Raw genomic sequence first — 18,222 nt, 5'->3', positions numbered from 1 at the left:
TATCTTCTGTGAATGGGCCATTGAGTGTCCCTGCAGGACTGGCAAAATGACATCATCCCATTGTGGGATGCTCCACCCAGGGGGAGGAGCCAAGCATTCCTACCTGGATATAAGCTGAGGCTTACAGCACCAGGAGCACCTTGGCTATGGATTCCCAGAGGACAAGAGCTCCATCACCACCACTGGACCTTCAGAGGAAGACCAGACCCTTCTACAGATCTGCTTTGACAGAATTATGATCATCACTGCAACAGGACTGCAGCCACCATTTAATGGGACTCCTACCAGCACCCTGAGCAACAGGGTGTCAGGTGATATCCTGACTCTGTCAGTTTAAGGCAGTGTTTCTGTATCATTGCTTTGATCTTAATTTTCTTATTAAATTGTAATTCTGTCTTAAAATCTCCCCCTGGTTTGCCTTCAAACCAGTACAAAACTCAATGCACTAATCTCTTGCTTTCCTCCCAAAACAGAATTTCACATCCCAAGCCCACTGCCAGATGGAGGAGAAGGCTGCGAGGAAGAGGAAGATGCCCCGAGATACTCAGGCAGGTGAGGAGGAAGTCAGGGCCCCTTTCCTTATCTCTCCTGCTCCATCTCCCTGCCCAGCACAGCCCAAGGCTGCAGGACAGCCCCACTGCCAACGCCATCCTGCCAGAGATGAACTGGGGGGATTTCCTTCCCCTCCCCTCTGGCACGGAGGGAAATTCCATCCTCTCCTTGCCCTGTCTTCCTCAGAAAACAAGCTGAGAATAGAGACCAGGGAGGACAAATCCCCATGGCAGAACCTCATGGAAGAGGCAGATTTGAGCGGCTCCATGGCACAGGAATCTAACAAGGAGGAAAATTCCCTGAGATCCTGCAGGAGGAGGGGCTGCAAACCCAGCCCAGGGTGCTCTGAGGAGGAAAGACCCACCCTGTGCCAGGAAGGTGGACAGAGCTTCAGCCAGGGATCAGAGCTGGTGGTCCATGAGCAGCTTCCTGATGGGGAGAAGCCCTACAAGTGCTTGGAGTGTGGGAAGAGCTTCAGGCAGAGCAGCGCCCTGATCTGCCACCAGATGATCCACACTGGGGAATGGCCCTACAAGTGTGGGGAGTGTGGGAAGGGCTTCAGCTGCAGCTCAAAACTTGTCAGGCATCAACGCATCCACACCCGGGAGAAGCCCTACGAGTGTCCTGAGTGCCAGAAGAGGTTTCACACCAGCTCGAATCTCCTCTGCCACCAGCGGATTCACACAGATGAGAGGCCCTTCCACTGCACTGACTGTGGGAAGAGCTTCAAGTACAACTCCTACCTCATGAAGCACCAGCGCATCCACACTGGGGAGAAGCCCTACCAGTGTCCCCAGTGTGGGAAGAGGTTTCACATGAGCTCCACTCTCCTCCAGCACCAGCGGATCCACACAGATGAGAGGCCCTTCCGCTGCTCTGACTGCGGGAAGGGCTTCAACCGCAACTCCCACCTTGTCACCCACCGGCGTATCCACACTGGGGAGAGGCCCTACGAGTGTCCCCAGTGTGGGAAGAGCTTCAGACAGAGCTCTCATTTGAGCAGACACCAACACAGTCACCAGTAAGGGAAGACATGCAAATGCTGCAACTGCAGGAAGAGCTTTGTGCACTGCTCCAACTTCATCCCCCACGGGAGAACCATGTTTGGAAGGGCCCTGGTGATACGTGTTCACTGTGATCCATGCTGGGAAGACACCTGTCCCTTCTCCTGCCCCTGCCAATGACATGATGTGAGCCTGAAGAACATGAGGGTCTGGCCAGGGCTGTATCATTACATTCACTCTGACCTCAGATCATTGCCAGGGGCAGGAAAGGGACACTCTCTATCTCCCCCTGAGGAGAAGGGTGTCCTTCCCAGGCAGGAGAAAATTATGGCTGGGAAGATACCGTTGTGTAGTAGTTTTCCCGTTTTTAAAACCCTTCTGTTGTCAATATTGTTTCTCTTCCTGTTTGTTCTTTATCTCGTTGCTGTTCCAAATAAATTGTTCTTATCCCAGCCTGGGATCTTTGCCTTTTGTGCTTTCCATGGGAGGTGGAGGGCAGAGAGCAGCAGTGAGGTTTTAGTGGGAGAGGACATTGGGGAAACCCAATCCTAAACCCCGTCCTGTGGAAATCGAGCATCCCAGCTTGTCCCAGCCCTGGTGGCCATGGCAACAGCCTTGGGAGCAGGTCCCTGGCTGGGGCTGTGGGAACCTCTTCCCTCTGGTGCCCAGGGACAGGACTGGAGGGAACGGCTGCAGCCGAGTCGGGGCAGGTTCAGGTTGGATCTCAGGAAAAGGTTTTTCCCCAGAGGCTGCTGGGGCACTGCCCAGGCTCCCCAGGGAAGGCTCCCAGCTCCAGGGCTCTCTGAGCTCCAGCAGCGTTTGGACAGCGCTGCCAGGCCCAGGCTGGCATTGTTGGGGTGTCCTGTGCAGGGCCAGCAGTTGGACTCCAGGATCCTGATGGGTCCCTCCCAGCTCAGCCAATTCTGTGCATCTGGGATCCCATGACCCATAGCAACAGGGTCCTGGTGATGGTTGCCTGCTAAGGATCAGATTTGTCACAGGCCCTCAGAGGGGTTCCATGGGGGCTTTCCAAGAGTCTCTAGGCTGTTCAAGAGCTGGAATGTCACAGGCAGAGACAGGGGTTCCATGGACACCTCCCAGGGGTTTCTGGGGATGGTAAAGAGCCCTGTGGTCACAGGCAGTCACAGCCTTCCATGGTGACATCCCAGGGCACCTTGGGCTGCAAAGGCACTGATCTGTCACAGGCACTCACGGGGGCTCCATGGTGACATCCCAGGAGTCCCCAGGCTGCCAAAGAGCCGGGATGTCCCAGACACTCACTGGGGTTCCTGTCATGGGCACAGTGGGAGCTTGAGGCAAAAGCTTTATTTCTTTTTTGGAGAAACTCCTGATGAGTCATGAGATGGAGAAATGACACCCAACAGACACCATGGATCCTCAAACCCCTTCAGGGCCTCTAGACTTCTAAAATTCCTTCTGAAAGAGGAGACTGGGAGCAGCTGGATTGAATCCCAGCCCCAGACTTTGTCAAAGGTGTAAAAGATTGGACAGGTAGAATTGATCTTTAACGCAATTTGTCCCACAGGATTATCGATGGAATACTACATATATATATATATATATAAATACAGCTCTGATAGATTCTGATTATCATTACACAGAATGGCTTATTTACACCACAGAGTAAATAAATAAAAAAAAAAAAAGTTATTTACTCCACAGTATAGGAGCTATAACGACTATTAGAATATAGTGCTCCAGGAAGCAATTTTGAAGTCAACAGGGCCTTGCTGGAGTTGTTGGAGCCCATGGCAGGCAGAGCCTCCTGCTCCAGCAGGAACTGCCTTTCCTGTGCCATCAGCAGGGCAGGTCCCGCTGCAGGAAAAGCCCCAGGCCAGCCCCAGCACAGGGAAGGGCTCGGGCACAAGGGCAGAGTGCCGTGCTGGGAGCTGTGCCAGGCAGAGCCTGCGGCACCAAAGGCACCTTGGCAGCAGCAGCTGCTTGCAGGCCATGGCCAGAAGCCTCCCTTGGCAGCCCGGCCTGGTGGCCAACACTGCAGAGCTGCTGCCTCAGGGCTCATTTCTGCCCGGGCTCTGAAAAGCCACTTCTGCTCCAGGAGCCTGCCTGGGAAGCCATTGGCCCCAGCACCTTGGGCACAAGATATGAATGACAAAACTCTTCATGCCAGCAGAGACAAGGCAGGGGCAGAGGAAAGGGGAGAGCCAGGCCCAGGGCACAGGGCTGCCATGGTGATGGCTGTGAGGTCACTGCCCCTGCAGCAGCCTGGCTGCCCTCAGCAGACATTCTGGCCAGAAGTGTTGTGAGGGTACCCAGCACATCAGAGAACCCACACAACAGGAATTCCGTTCTTGGGCATCAGAGGGTTTCAATGGGTCAGGTTGCACAAAGGTCCTACTCTTGGACAATTACTCTGATGAGGAATGCAGTTCTTTGGAAAAACAGTTGCAGTTTTGTGCCACTCTCATCATTGTAAAATATTTCTCCTTCTAACAAATGTAAATCCACCCTCATTCAGTTGAGTGATATTGACTCCTGTTCTGTTACTGCAAGATGTGGGACAAAATAATGTTGACCACTATTTTTCCATTTTCACAGACCTTGGAAAGTAACCAAAAATCTCCCAAGATGGGGTTTGGATGCCTCATCACATAACCAGCAGGTAGAATGTGGTGGCTCTGGGCTCAGTGGTGTGGAGACTGAGGACAGAACAGGAGCAGCCCGAGAGGGATTGAAGGGTGGTTTCAGAGAGGCTGGAGTTTTTCTTCATTGTGTAAAACACCCAGAGAAAGAAATAATGGCACCAAGGGTGTGGAGTTCCCCTGCCCCAGGAAGCAGGCATTCTACCCAGACAGACAGCATCGGGTGAGGGGCGTGATTTAAAGAGGATTCCGTCCCTCCACCCTGTGGGGCATGCCTCTGCAAGTCCAGGAAAAGACACTCCATCCCATCTGGCCAAATAAGGAGTGGCCACAGAACATTTTTCCTTTTCTGTAACCTCGTTGGTTCAAATTCTACTGAAAAGTGCCCGCCACACATTTTTCCATTGGTTGTCCTCCCCAATCCACTCCTTTGCAGTCCCCTGCTCCTTCTGCGATTGGACCCCGACCCTAAACTCCACCCCTACCCTGTCATATAAAACCCATGACAAGCCACCACCCCCTCTCCCCCTTCATTTCTTGCCTTGGTACCTGGCACAAAAAAGGATCCTGGGCTTTGCTAAACCAAGACCCATCCTGTTGCCTTCCTTTCCCTGTTGGTCATCGATGCCTGCGTGAGGTCTGAGACTCCGGGGTCTGGGGGAGTTGTTTTGCTGCTTACTGCAGTGGAACACAACACAAGGGCAGCTGGGGAGGCCCAGACTGGACATGAAGAGAAAGGAATTTCCTCCCCCAGGGCAGGGCTGTGGTGCAGAAGGAGCCTGGAGCAGCCCAAGGCTTTGTGTGGGCAGGCAGAGGCAGGCCGGAGGCAGAGCTGCCAGCAAAGGAAGGGGCCAGCCAGGTGGGGCAGCCGGGGGATGACGACAGCCTGCAGGGACAGAGGCACAGGGCAGGGACACCGTAGGACAGCCTGGGCTGCACAGGGCACAGGGATGGGCAGCAGCTGCAAGGCCCTGACAGAGCCAACTTGTGCAGCACTTGGGCCATGGCTGCTGGCCCTGGGCCTGAGGCCACGAGGGGACAAGTGACCCTGGCAGCCCTGGGGCCTCATTGCCTCCTTGTCCCTGCTCAGCAGCCGGGCAGGGGCCGCCCCATGGTGCTGCCCTTGGCATTGCACATCCCCACATGCCAGTGCCCATCCCAGGAAGAGCCCTGAGCAATGAGGGAGGGACAGGATCTGCCTGGCCAGGGGCGGGGGCTCAGGCCTTGCCCCTTTGCATTCCTGAAACACATCCAGGTTTGCTCAGCACCAGAGACACCTTTGCCTTGTTTGTCCCCAGCTGTCATCACTGCCTCCAGTGTTCTTCTGTGCCTGCAACCTGGGGACAGTTTCTCAGTTGTGTCCTTCAATGGGAACCATTAACCCTTCAAGAAAACTTCTGTGTTTCAATCTGACTTTGAGATGTTGACAGGTTTTTGAGCACACTCTGAGGGACAAGTCGAATGCAAAGAGCACCAAAGCCCCAGAGGGTCATTAAAGTCCTTGTGCTGTGTCTGTGCTGCTGAGCTGGGCCGGGCTCCTGGCCCAGAGGCAGCTCCTGGCAAGGGCAGCGCTGCAGAGAGACAGCTCTGGCCAGGAGCAGCTCCTGTGCACAGCCCAGCAGGGCTGGGGCACTGCCAGGGCAGCTCAGGGACACCAGCAGGGCACAGCCAGAGCTGACAGGGGCTCAGCACTGGCAGGGGCTGGGGGATGTCCCAGAGGGGGCTGTGTCACAGCGGCATCTCTGTGGCTGTGTCATGGAGGCACAGAGCAGCTGTGATGTCAGCAAGGGGCTGTGTGACAGCACAGAGTGGGCTGTGTGAGGTCACAGACTGGGCTGTGACATCACAGAGTTTGTTGTGTGAGGTCATAGAGGGGCTTCTGTGACATCGCAGAGCAGGCTGTGACTTCATGGCATGGCTGTATGACATCATAGGGCAGGCTGTGAGGTCAAAGTGTGTGCTGTAGCATTTAAGAGTGCCAGTATGACATCACAGAGAGGGTTTTGTGACATCACTGAGGGAGTTGTGAAATCACAGAGCTGTCTGTGACATCATGGAGTAGAGTATGAGGCCATAGAGCAGATCCTGCCATCATAGAGGGTGGCTCTGTGGCATCAGAGAGAGGGTTGTGACATTCTAGGTGACTGTGTAACATCATAGAGCAGGCTGTGACATCACATGGTGTCATTGTGACATCGCAGACTCTTCTGTGACATCTCAGTGCAGCTGCATGACATTCCAGGGTGACATCCCAGAGTTGGCTCTGTGACACCAAAAGGGTGCTGTGTGACATCATAGGGGGCTCTGTGACATCACATGATGCTGTGTGACATCACAGGCTGACTGTGTGACTTCATAGGGGGCTCTGACATCACAGGGGCTGTGTGATGTCACTGGGGAGGTCACTCTGCCCCAGCCCCCCTCACAGTTCCCCCAGAGCAGTCCAACTCTGCTCATACACAGTGGGGTCCCCTGTCCCCCCGGGTCCCCCCGCTCCCGGTGCTGCAGCCTCCCCCAGAGGATGTTCCACGAGATCGACCCCAGAGCCTGACACGGGGACGGGGGACCGGGGCCCTGGGGGGTGGGACAGGGGGACAGGGACCCCCCGGCAGCATCCCTGTGTCCCCCAGGGCCAGAGCCTGGGCCAGGGCTCCTTCACCCTGTTCTGAATGAGGGTTTGAGAGCGCTGAAAATATCCCCAGCAAGGGAGCAGCAACAACCAGATTTAATATTAAGGGACAGCACCACAAACTTCCTTGGCAAGACACATTGTTGACTGGACACTTCAGGCACACCAAAGAAACAAAGCAACAAAAAAACCAAACAAAATCCAGGCAATCGAACCAGAGATGAACTGAGAACTGTCCCTGACTCTGTGTGTGACACAAGGACAGTGAGGGCAATGGTAAAAGGAATACGGCCTAAAAGCGTAACAGAGCTCAAACGTAACAGGACTTAACTTGTACGTCAACCTTAAGTGATAACTTCAGCTTCACAATTTAGCAAAAGAACAGAGCTTAACAGTATTTAACCTAAATTATAACCTATGATTTTTCAATTTAATAGAGGAATAACACTTAATGATGTTCAGCTTAGCTTATAACATATTAAACATAACAACTTAGCAAAAGAACAACTCTTAGCAGCATTTAATGTCACTTAGACCTTGTGACTTAACCTTTCTTACAGGCCTGACTGACTCAGCTATCCAAGGCACTCCAACCCCTCCGAGAGCAGCATTTCTGCCACATTTCCCCAGCACATCAGGTTTGTGTCCTTTGAGGGACCAGGAACTGGTGAGACTAGAGGCACAGGAAGGTTTCTCTTCATGGAAAACAAAAAATGTCAACATGATAAAATTTAATAAACATCAAAAGCCTTCATTCAGTTTCTTGTGACATCCCAGCAACATCTGACATGTGCACCATCCACAAGGGATTGCCATACAGGAAGGATTTTAGACAAAGACATAAAAAGAGGTGATAGAAAAGATAAAACTACAACTAAGAGGCTGACTAAGGAGGTATTTAAACTTCTGAAAGATTGGGCAATTCCCTGATGCTCAAATCATGAAGCCAATCAAGGATGATACATTGGAATCAGCAGAGAGCATCTGGAGGAAGACTTCTGGGAGCAATGTGAAGGACAAGGATCCAGCTGCTCTAAATGAAGAGATGTCCTTAGACATGGCCATTTCAAAAGGAGAGCTGGAAACACGTAAAGGAGGGGGTCATGAAATATTAGAGTGAATGATGTTCATGGCAAAGATAGAGGGGAAGATCTGTATTTCTCCACTTGCCATAAGTAGAAGAATCTAGTAGAATCAGGAAATTTCTGCTCCTGGTGGGAAAACTTGGCCATTTCTTAAAAGTACTCAAATGACCCAGATAATAAAGATTTCCTTGTATATTATGAAATGTACAAATATTAAAACCTGTGCCCCTTTCCAGGCAGACATCAGCTGTGTGCCCATAAACAGGCAGTGCCACTTGTGCCCTGAGGTGTCCAGCTGGGATTGCATCCCTCCAAGAGCACCTGAGGGAGAGCAGAGCACCTTGCAAGCTGCAGATTGTCCCTGACAGCCCCACAGGGCTCCTGTGCCATCAACATCTGCTCTGCTCCAGTCTGAAACAGGGCCCAGCATGGTGCCGGGATCATCAGAGAGCTGAGGTGTGTGCTGGAATTCAATGCGCTCCCCATCCCGCAGCAGCCCTGCATTTCCCTGCTCCAGCCTTGGTCTCCAGCACAGCCATGGAGGCTCTTTGGGCTCCTGAGTGTTCCTGCAGCCCCCAAGGGCAGCTGAGCTCTGCCTGTGGCACAGTCAGGCCTGGCCAGCGCAGGCCATGCTCAGCAATTGCTTGTGTGTGCCTGGCCTTGCTGTCAGCCCCGGCAGCGGCTGCGTGGCCCCTTGGTGGCCCTGTGCTGGCCCAGCCATGGTGGCCCAGCCCCTGTGCAGGCCCAGCCCAGGCCCGGAGCATTGCGGCTGGGAACGGCCCCTGTGCCGTGGTGCCCACAGCAGCCTTGGGGCTCTGTGCCCCATGGCCTCCCTGCTGGGCAGCCTCTGCCAGCTCCTGCAGAGCCCCTGGCACCTGTGGGCCTGCACAGACAGCCCTGCCCCGGGCTCTGCCGGCCTCTGGGCCAGCAGAGAGGCCGGCCAGGGCTGGCCATGGCCGGGAACAGGCCCTGAGCCCCGCAGGAGGATGGAGCTGGGCCACAGCCAAACTCAGCCCAGGCCAAAGCTGGGCTCAGCAGCCAGGGCTGCCAAGGGCTGGGCACAGAGGCTGGCACAGACAAATGTCCTGGGCCCCCTCCCTGCTCTGTCCATGCCCCCAAGGGCACAGAGCAGCCTCCTCTCTGGGGCACTTGCCTCTTTTCAATGCCTTGCAAAGACGCTGGCCCTGCCCCACATGGCCTGGGCTGAGTCCTGCCCCTGCCCGCTCAGCCAGGCTGAGATGGACACGGATGGTTTCTGGGGCAGGCTCTCTGAGCCCAGCCCAGCTCCCTGCAAGTTCTGCCAGCTGCCCTGAGCTCTGGGCAGCACCAAGGGCCTCTCCCCAGCCCAGCCCAGCCGGCTCTGGCCCCACAGCTCTGCTCAGGCCAGGCTGCTCTGGCCACTGGCCCCACGGCCTCAGCCCCTGCCAAGGGCACAGCAGCAGCTGCAGCTCACACAGGACTCAGCCCCAGCCATGGGGGAAGGTGCTGGGCCAAGGCCAAAGGAGGCTCCCTGGCTGCAGAGCTCCCCTCTGGCTCAGGTGCTGAGAGCTCTGCAGCCCCTGCTGCCATTCCATGTGCCCAGGGCAGCTCAAGAGCCCCAGCCTTGGGGCCCTCAAGAGCTGCTCCTGCTCCAGGCCCAGGGCCCATCCCAAAGCTGGGGTAGCCACAAAGCTGTGCCCATTTCTGTTCCTTGCTGCTCTGATGGCGATGGATCCTCAGCTACTTGGAAGTCGATGATGAATTTTCCTACTCCAAAGGCCTCTTCTTTCTTGAACTTTTCAGGAATTCAGTGAGAAAAGCTCATAGACATTTGTTTAAAACACCCACACAATAAAAACCCCTGATAATAATTTAAGTTTTTTATTGTTCTCTGGTTAATTTGACAGATTTCAGAAGTGTATTCAAAGTGAATATACTGTATTGAAAGCAATGAAGAGAGAATTGCTTTGTCCTGTTCAATTTTCTTTTCCTGTTTATAGATTGATATCAGCAATGTCCAATTGATATTGACCCCGAGCACCTTCTAACGCTGTCGGAATAGATATGAAAATCAAGACCTTTTATGGCTGACAATCAATCAGACTTTGTCCCTATCACTTCCCCACTGTTATGAATGACGTTCTATATGCCTAATTCAATAAACAACAAAGTTCAATTTAGCAGCAATTTTAATTGAGCAGCAATCATATATAAAATAATACCATCAAATACAATCAAGCAGGTACAAAAAAATTTGGCAGTGGTTCCCATAAAGGATAAGCAAAACCAATTGATCAGGGCATGGGCGGGGTTTTTCTCACCCTGCCTCATGTACAAAAAGAATAGGAATCCAAACACAATTTATATCCTGTATGCTAATACATATTCATCACTTTTTTCCCTGCAAATCTCCTCCTATTTTCTATTCTTGAAATTTATGTCACTATACTGCACAGCACATGCTCTGCTTGTTGCTCAGGGGTCTTCTGGCTCTTTGGTGCTCACATCCGATGAAGGCTTCTCCTCATCATCACTGTCCTTTGAGCAACCCCACTCATTGCACATGTGCCCCAAGTCTTGTGTTATAGAAGCCAGCATTATATTCCAAAAAAAAGCCTTATTATTTAGTAGATACCTGGAATCATCCCATTTTCAGCCATTTCAAGGCTGATTCTCTAGTTATCCTGAGGCCTATTCCATTTTGGAATGTTCCTTATGTCGAGCTACATCCAGGATCCTATTTTCTCATTAACATCTGAAAACATTTGTTTTGTGACACTAATAACATATCCTTTTCCTCTATTACTTCTTCTAAAATTTAAGTATTGTTAGCACTACCCATATTCATTTATCACACTGACATTTCCCTCATCCAACCTCTGGAACTCAGAGCAGCTGAGGAATGGAGTCACATCCAGGGATGTCCCCAGGGCGCAGGACTGGGGCCAGGTCCATTAAATCTCTTGTATCAGGATGCTCATCCTGGAGTGGGGGCAAAGCAGCTCGAAGAATTCCTGATTTGCAAAGCTGTCAGTGGTGGATGGAGAAGGGGCTCAGGCTGCTTTTGGTGTTGAGGAAATGCTGAAACCAGCCTGATTCATTTCATCTCCTCCTGTCCTGGCTGATCTCCCCTCTTTCCCCTTCCACCCATTGGCTTTTGTCTCCCACCAGGCCCCCGGTGAAGAGCCTGGCTCTGTGTTCTCCATCCCCTCATGGCTGGCACTGCCAGGTTGGGATGAGGAGCCCCTCAGCCTTCCCTGCTCCAGGCTGGACAAGCCCAGCTCCCTCAGCCTCTGCTCACAGCCCAAGGGCTCCAGCCCCACCTTGGAGGCCCTTCCCTAACCCTGCTCCAGCTGCCAGACATCTTTCCTGCCCTGGGAAACCCAAACCCGGTCACAGTGACCTGGATCATCCACGTCCTTGATGTCCTGGTCACACAGCCCTGGCCCCTTGTCCCCATGTCAGGCTCTGGGCTGGATCCTGTGGAACATCCTTTGCTGGAGGCTGTGGCTCCAGGTGGAGCGGGGGGATACCAGGGGACAGGAACCCCGCTGGGCATGAACAGCATTGGACTTGTTGGGAGAAACTGTGAGGGGGAGCTGGGGCTGAGTGAGCAACCCAGTGACCTCACACAGCCCTCCTGGGATGTCACACAGCCCCTCTGGGATGTCACAGCCTGCTCTGTGAGGTCACAGCTCATTCTCTAATGTCACACAGCTGGTCTCTGATGCCACAGCCAACTCTGTGATATCACAGTCTGCTCTGTGATGTCAGACCTCTGCCCTGTGAGGTCACTGCTGGCTCTGTGATGTCACAGAGATGGCCTATGATGTCATAGCTGCTCAATGACATTGCATTTCCCCCCTCTGTGGTGTCATAGTCTGCTCTGGGATGTCAGACCTCTGCTCTGTGATGTCACTGCTGGCTCTGTGATGTCACAGATGCAGTCTATGATGTCAGAGTTGCTTAATGATCTCACATAACCCACTCCGTTATGTCATAGCCCACTCTGTGACCTCATGTTACCAGAGGATAAATTGTGAGCTCATGTGAGCTGACACCTGGAGCTTGTTCTCCAAAACCCCAGGCCTGTGGAAAGCACACAGTGCCCGTTGTGTGAGAAGGGGAACTGGAAGCTCACCAGCCTCAGTGTCCTGCCAGCTCAGCCAGGCCCACAGGAACATTGGGGTCCAGACCACCAGGGACCACCAGAGAGACCCCCAGGGCAGAAGAACACATGGGTAAAGAGGAGGGGAAATATGTCAATGATTTTGGGGAAATGATTATCATATGTGTGTTTAGTCTGGGACAATCAATTAATATGTGTGCAAAATACAGAAAATAAACAGAAACTTTCCTGTACTCAGCATGCAGGGCTTTGGGAGGAGCTCTTCCCCCATGCATGCAGCTGAATAAAGAATGCTGCTTCTTCATGCTACATTGGGCTTAAGGAGTTTTCTGTTTTACGCATTTTTGGTAACACTCCATAGGCCAAGGAAAGCTCTGTCTGCTGCTGCTCACAAACAGAGGAGGGCTGGTGGCAGATGTGGTGGTCAGAGGCTGCCTGGGGCACCATGACCATGAAATAATCAAGTTTTCAATATTCTGGGTAAGCAGGAGGGGCAGCAACAAAACATCTACACTGGAATTAGGTAGGGCAGACTTTGGCCTATTTAGAATGCATATTTGGGGAGTATCAAATCAGTTACTGATCTTTTAAAGGGAAACAGCCCTTAAAAACAAAGAGGTCCAGGAAGGAGAGAGACATTTCAAGAAAATAATCTTAAAGAGGGAGAAGCACCCTGTCCCAGTGTGGAAAAAGATGAGCTAGTGAGGAAAATTACTGTCCAGGATGCCCATGGAGCTTTTGTGGGGACTCAGGGGAAAACATTATTTAAAACTCAGGAGGTCTCCAAAGATGATGTTAGGTTACACAGAAAAAAAAGGGGAGAGGTGATAACTCAGTTAGAATTTCATGTGGCGGCTTGTATTAAAAAAAAAAAAAAATTAATGGCAAAAGGAGGGATAAGGAGAACCTCTATGTTTTATTGGATGCAGCAGAGAATAAAATAACTAAAGATAAGGAAAAGACTGAGCTCCTTAATACCTTGTTTGTCTCAATGTTCAATATTAGGACAGGTTGTCCTCAGGACAAGTGTTCTCCTGAGCTGGTAGATGGGCACAGGGAGCAGAACATCCCCTGCAATCCAGGAGGAAGCAGCTGGGGAGCTGCTGAACCACTCAGGTGCTCACAGGTGGATGGGATCGGATGGGATCCATCCTAGGGGGATGAGGGAGCTGGTGGATGAGCTCCCCAAACTGCTCTCCATCATTTACCATCAGTCCTGGATCAGCAGGGAGGTCCCAGAGGAGTAGAGGTGCCAATGTGAGCCCATCCCCAAGAAGGGCAGGAAGGAGGATCTGAGGAACTCCAGGCCTGTCAGCCTGACCTCAGTGCCAGGCAAGGCTATGGAAGAGATCACCCTGAGTGCCATCACAGGATGGCAGAGGGATCAGAGCTGGCCAGAGTGGATTTGAATATCTGCATAGATGATCTGGATGAGGGGATTGAGTCCAGCACCAGCAAATTTTCAGATGACACCAAGCTGGGTGTGAGTGTGGATCTGCTGCAGGGTAGGAGGGCTCTGCACAGGGCCCTGGACAGGCTGGATCCAGGGCCCAAATCCAACAAGGTGAGGTTGAACAAGTCCCAGTGCCGGGTCCTGCACTTTGGCCACAACAACCCCTGCAGCACTACAGGCTGGGGACAGAGTGGCTGGACAGCAGCCAGGCAGAAAGGGACCTGGGGGCACTGATGGACAGCAGGCTGGACATGAGGCAGCAGTGTGCCCAGGTGGCCAAGAAGGCCAATGGCTCCTGGCCTGGATCAGGAATGGTGTGGCCAGCAGGAGAAGGGCAGTGATTCTTCCCCTGTGCTCAGCACTGGTTGGGCAGCACCTCAAGTGCTGTGTCCAGTTGTGGACCCCCAATTTAGGAAAGACATGGAATGGAGGGGCTGGAGCGTGTCCAGAGAAGGGCAACAAGGCTGGTGAGGGATCTGGAGCACAAGGCCTGTAAGGAATGGGTGAGAGAGCTGGGGTTGTTTATCTTGGAAAAGAGGAGGCTCAGGAGGGACAAGTTGGTGTCAGGGCACAGGTTGGACTTGATGATCTCCAAGGTCTTTTCCAGTCTTGATGATTCTGGGATTCTCTGAAACCACCCTTGGAGCAGTTCCACAATTAGCCCTGGGCCTTCTCTTCAGAAGCTCCAGCAGCCCAGGTGCCTCAGCTTCTCCTGCCAGCCCCAAAGCCCATCCTGTCAGTCCTGCAGAGCCTCTGCAGCTCCTCCTCATTGCCCAGAACAGGGAACCCCACAGGCAGACACAGCAGCCCAGATGTGCCCCCCTGGCCTGGGGTGCCTCTGGCAAGGGAGCAGCACCAGGCACTGTAGGAGCCTGCAGACAATTCCTGCAGCACTTGGAGGATGATCCTGCTGCCCAAGGGACGTTCCCATGGTGCCAAGTCAGGAACTGCAATGGGGAGTGGGGCCAGAGAGGAAAGGGCAAACAGGGATGGGCTGTTTACAGGGGAGGGAACAGGGGTGGGCAAAAGGAAGAAATTTGTGGCGGGAAGAGTAAAGAAAGCAGAGGTGAAGCAAAGGAAATGCTCAGGGCAGTTTGGGGGTGGCTGCCTGGCAGCCCTGGCTCTGAGCAACAGTGTCTGCAGTGGGACAAGACACTCCCAGCTCATAGGATCAAACTTTCTGGCTGACTGCAGAGGCCAGGACAAAGCTGAGTGGTTTCCCTGGTGTCCCCCAGCCCTTGCTGGCCCCAGGGGCTGATGGCATTTGTGCTCCCTCAGGTTCATGTCCCCACAGCAACAGCATGGGGGTGCTCCTGCCTGCTCTGTGCAATGCAAACAGGGGCTCCTGAGCCAGTGCTGCCGTGGCTGTGCCTGCAAGGATGCGGCACCTGTGTGAGCTGGGGGAGAGGCCAGGGCTGCAGAGGGGGGATGTTGTTGGCAGCTCCATGAGGACGCTCTGGGACGCTGCCCTGGTCTGTGCAGCGCACTGGGGATGGATCAGCCCCTGCTCTGCTGCTCCTTCCCGTCTCCCCCAGGGCCCTTGCAGAGCCCCAGCCATGCTGTTTGCCCCCAGCCTGCCCACGGCCACCCTGGGGCTGCTCACCCTGGGGCTTTTCTGTGCTGAGCATTGGCCTGGCCGTGTTCTTGAGAGAGCCTGGACAAGGAGCCTGGAGCCCCCAGGGCCTGGCCTGAGGCGTCAGCGCTGCCCCAGCAGTGCCCATGGCCTGTCCCTGCTGCAGCCCCGGCACTGCCACCCCCAGGACTGTGCCCGGCCCCGAGAGCACTCAGGCCCTGCAGCAACACCAGGGCCACCAGGGCAGCGGGGCAGGGCCACGGCAGCAGCACTGGCAACACCAAGTGCTGCTGCTGCTGCTGCTGGGCACAGCTGCTGGGCCAGCACTGATCTGCCCCAGCTCTGCACACAGACATTGCTGCTGCAGCTCCAGAGATGGCAACAAAAGGGCATCTCTGGAGAAAACTTTGCTGGTAGATCCTTTAGTTCCTTTAAAACCACAAAGAGCACAGCCCCTCATTGTCACAGTCTGTGGCCACAGGGAAGGTGGAGAGAAACAAAATGAGAAATGGCACAAACAAGATATTTCTTTGAGGACAACATTAAAATGTAAAACACAGAAAAAGGACCTCCAAAATGAAACCAAGAATTATCAAGGAGAAGTTTTATTACAAGTGATTTGCAGAAATTCACCAGCAGTTTACTGTTTCTGAAACCATCCAGTCATCAGTCTCCACACTGCGGCCTTGAGCTCCTGGTTCCTCAGGCTGTAGATGAGGGGGTTCAGGGCTGGAGGCACCACTGAGTACAGAACTGACAGGGCCAGATCCAGGGATGGGTAGGAGATGGAGGGGGGCTTCAGGTAGGCAAACACTGCAGTACTGATGAACAGGGAGACCACAGCCAGGTGTGGGAGGCAGGTGGAAAAGGCTTTGTGCCATCCCTGCTCAGAGGGGATCCTCATCACGGCTCTGAATATCTGCACATAGGAGAAAACAATGAATGCAAAACAGCACAATGATAAACAGGCACTAACAGCAATGGGCCCAAAATCCCTGAGATAGGATTTGGAGCAGGAGAGCTTGAGGATGTGTGGGATTTCACAGAAGAACTGGCCCAGGACATTGCCATGGCACAGGGGCAGGGAAAATGTATTGACTGTGAGCAGCAGAGCAGTGAGAAAAGCACTGGCCCAGGCAGCTGCTGCCATGTGGGCACAAGCTTTGCTGCCCAGGAGGCTCCCGTAGTGCAGGGGTTTGCAGATGGACACGTAGCGGTCGTAGCACATGATGGTCAGCAGATAGTACTCTGCTCCCATGAAGAACAGTAAGAAAAATAGCTGTGCAGCACATCCTTTGTAGGAGATGGTGGTGGTGTGCCAGAGGGAATTGTGCATGGCTTTGGGGACAGTGGTGCAGATGGAGCCCAGGTCACTGAGGGCCAGGTTGAGCAGGAAGAAGAACATGGGCGTGTGCAGGTGGTGGCCGCAGGCTACGGCGCTGATGATGAGGCCGTTGCCCAGGAGGGCAGCCAGGGAGATGCCCAGCAAGAGGCAGAAGTGCAGGAGCTGCAGCTGCCGCGTGTCTGCCAATGCCAGCAGGAGGAAGTGGCTGATGGAGCTGCTGTTGGACATTTGCTGGTGCTGCACATGGGGATCTGTTCATGGAGAAAGGACAGTGAAGGGTTAGAGGAGATGCCTGTAAGCAAAATCAAAGGCATTTTCCAGACACTTTCCTCTGTTACCCACACAGACACTCTTCAGTGTTTAAGAGTTCTGAGGTTTTCTTTTTAAGCTCCTCCCATGTCTCTCCTGCTATTCTTGGATATCAGAAACCCTCAGCATTTCTGTTTCACTCTGGTAGAACACAGTGAGTTCCCCTGAGAAAAGATTATGAGTGGAGATTGCAGGGAGATGGTCTCTCACTTGACTGTGTTTGGAGTTTCTCTGGACTTTCACTTTCCTCAGTTGGAGGATTTGTGCACTCCTATGTTATTTGTAAAGGTCACCAGGCACTGCTGAGAGCAGATGGATCCACCACAGCCCAGCTCCACATTTGTAGCCAAGGACTCACTTTGCTCATTTCACCAATCCAGCAGCATTTTCGGTGTCAGAACACCTCTGCCTTTCCCCATCCATCTTACCACTCAGAGATGCTCTAGGACAGGTTTGCACCCTGGATTGAATCTCCCAGCTTGGACTGAAATCTCAGAGAGACTTCCAAGTGTCCTTATGATGGCATTGGATGAAGGGAGATGCAGCTCCTTCCCTGGCTGCACTGACAGCATTGCCCAGAGCTGGGCACTGGGGACAGCGTCACCCTGAGCCAGCTGTGCCCCCTCCCAGAGCCCCCAGGGCCGGGCAGCTGCTCCCAGCCCTGTGCTCTGCAGAGGGAACTGGGCCCGGGGCTGCAGAGCTGCCCCACGGCTCTGCTGCAGAGCTGCCCCACGGCTCTGCTGCAGCTCTGCCTGCACAGGAGGGGCTTCACGCCTTGGAGCCCCGGCCCTGAGGGCAGAGGCTTGTCTGGGGGACAGGAGGGAGGGGGCTTGTTCAGAGGGAGGGGCTGCACTGGAGGGGATCCTGTGGACATCTCTCAACTCTCCCTGCCACAGCATTGCTGGGTTTTGTTTTCTCTCATTCCCTGATCTTCTCTCTGCTTCCTGGAGATTTTCCTCCTGCAGGTGTTTCCCTATGCCTGAGCTCTCCCTGCCAGAACTCACAGACCCCAAATCTCTGTGCCCTCTCCTTGGCCTGACAGAACCCTGCCTGTTTGCAGGGCACTGGCTGGGGGCAGGTTCTGTTTGCAGCTTGGAGAACGGACAGCTCAGACTGAGCCTGATGGGTCCAGCAAAGGTGATGCTGGTGCTGTCCCTGGGCAGAGTGGCTGAAAGCACATTAGGGATCTCCTGTGAACCTACTGATCACTAAAAGTAACAGTTCAGATGTCTTAGGCACTTGTTCAAAATTCATAATTAATAATTCATAATCATCATTTATTGTTTATCTCCCCTCCTTGCCATTCTCCAAGAGTAGGAAACTGAATAAAAAGTCTTAAAAAATTTCCTCATTATTATAAAGATCCTTGTTTTGGTAATATTCTATGGCTGATCAGAACTCCTCAGCATGTCAGAGCTTCATGAGCATTTCACCTCCCCTGCACCAGAAATACTCAGAGTTGTACTCACAGAGTCTGGAGGCATTGGGATGTTCCAGCTTTAGGAGATGGCTCCAGGAGCTGCAGCTGCATTGTCCTGCAGCC

The 18,222-nt window shown here is 53.3% G+C and overlaps 1 pseudogene; it reads left to right on the top strand.

Moving 5' to 3' along the window:
• The window catches only part of LOC135291581 (zinc finger protein 23-like), a 201,810-nt pseudogene extending 200,254 nt beyond the window's left edge, over positions 1–1,556 (top strand).
• Positions 1,557–18,222: the final 16,666 nt, after the last annotated feature.

Source organism: Passer domesticus, assembly GCF_036417665.1.
Source record: "Passer domesticus isolate bPasDom1 chromosome 8 unlocalized genomic scaffold, bPasDom1.hap1 SUPER_8_unloc_1, whole genome shotgun sequence".
In the NCBI taxonomy this organism is placed as follows: domain Eukaryota; kingdom Metazoa; phylum Chordata; class Aves; order Passeriformes; family Passeridae; genus Passer; species Passer domesticus.
Note: the sequence above shows the minus strand (reverse complement) of the source record. Positions and strands in the feature narration are given on the sequence as shown.